Source organism: Condylura cristata, unplaced genomic scaffold (assembly GCF_000260355.1).
Source record: "Condylura cristata isolate star-nosed mole 26May11 unplaced genomic scaffold, ConCri1.0 scaffold00024, whole genome shotgun sequence".
Taxonomy (NCBI): domain Eukaryota; kingdom Metazoa; phylum Chordata; class Mammalia; order Eulipotyphla; family Talpidae; genus Condylura; species Condylura cristata.
This window is the reverse complement of record NW_004567125.1, coordinates 2,320,951-2,322,195: the sequence shown is the minus strand read 5'-3', so window position 1 is coordinate 2,322,195 and position 1,245 is coordinate 2,320,951. Positions and strand designations below refer to the sequence as shown.

The 1,245-nt window shown below is 68.5% G+C and overlaps 1 protein-coding gene across 3 annotated transcripts in view; it reads right to left on the bottom strand.

Annotated features, from left to right (window-relative positions):
• Positions 1 to 1,226, bottom strand: part of GTF2IRD1 (GTF2I repeat domain containing 1) — an 89,788-nt gene extending 88,562 nt beyond the window's left edge. For all 3 annotated transcript variants that reach the window (XM_004688304.2, XM_012729234.1, XM_012729235.1), the window contains exon 1: positions 1,112 to 1,226. The gene's annotated coding sequence lies outside the window, so the exon portion shown is untranslated. The remainder of the gene's footprint in view (positions 1 to 1,111) is intronic.
• Between the last annotated feature and the right edge of the window lie 19 nt (positions 1,227 to 1,245).

Below are 1,245 nucleotides of genomic sequence, written 5' to 3'. Positions count from 1 at the left end.
TCGGGGCAGCCCCCAGCCATCCTCTCCTTCTCCCGTGAGCAGTATGCCCCCCAAATGCCCACTCTGCTAGAAACTGCCCAGACGGGCCCCTCACCCCTGCTACCAGGCCCCGGGCATTCCCAGGGCGGCCGCAGACCGCACATCACTCAGTCCACTCCCAGCCAAGGCAGCACTTCCCCCACGTGCCTGGCACGGAGACCCTGGTGCGCTGAACTTCTCCCTTCAGCTGTGATGGGGACATGGGAGCCTCCCAGTCCAGGTCTGGTCCTGGGAAGCGGGGCTACAAATCCAGCATCCAGAGCTGGGGTCCTCACCCGCAGGACAGAACTCTCAGCTGCAGGTCTCCCTCTGCCTGGACGCCAGTCAGCACCCGTCCAGTCCCGGACTGCAGGTGGGCACTAGGGAGCCCCGTAGGTGTCAAACCCAGGGTTCCCAGGCACCCTGGGCAGGCTTCAAGCCCCCTGTGGCCCCTCCACTGGCCTTCCTGTCCTTCGGCTGCAACTCAAGAGCCCACTCACAGACAGGCCACCCCCAACTTACTCCTCTGAACCCTTTGTGCTCCCCGCTGCCTTCCTGAGTCTCCTCCCCACCCTACCACGGGGTTCAGCTGCCACCACTCACGCCAGCCCCCTCCCCGCGGACCCCAGCAGAGCCACAGTGCTGGGGCAGTCCTGGCTGTGTCAGACTCAGCCGGCGAGTGGGGGACCCGCGCCGGGGCCGGCCCAGCCGGGCAAGGCAGAGGTGCGCCGGTGTGGGGACGGGGCGACCGGCCTTCCCAGCCCCCTCTGCTCCCACACTGGCGCCGCCACCGCGGGCAGCAGAACTGACCTCATTCGCCAACTGCAGCAGCCTACCGGCGCCCCGCTGCCCGTCTGGGGCGCCCCCCACCTCCGGGAGGGTTGGGGGTGACAGCTCCCCTCCCGGCAGGTGGGGGTGGCCGTCGCTCCCCTCCCCCGGCCCGAATTATAATCCCAGTCACGTGCCTCCCAATGCACCCAAAAGCCGGACCCAGATTCTGTAACACCTTGAGGGGGAGGGGCGGGGGCCACGGGGGTGGGAGGAGAAGGGGAGAAGGGCCTGGGCGCCCGCCCCCCGCAAAAGTTTCTCCTACCTTGGAGGATCCCCAAGCGCTCCTGCCAGCGGCGCCCCGGCCCCGGCCCGCGGCCAGGACTCAGCCTCCTGCCGCTGCCTCCTTAATTAATCCGGGAGAATGGGGGAAGGAGCGGCAGAGGGAGGCGAGGAGCG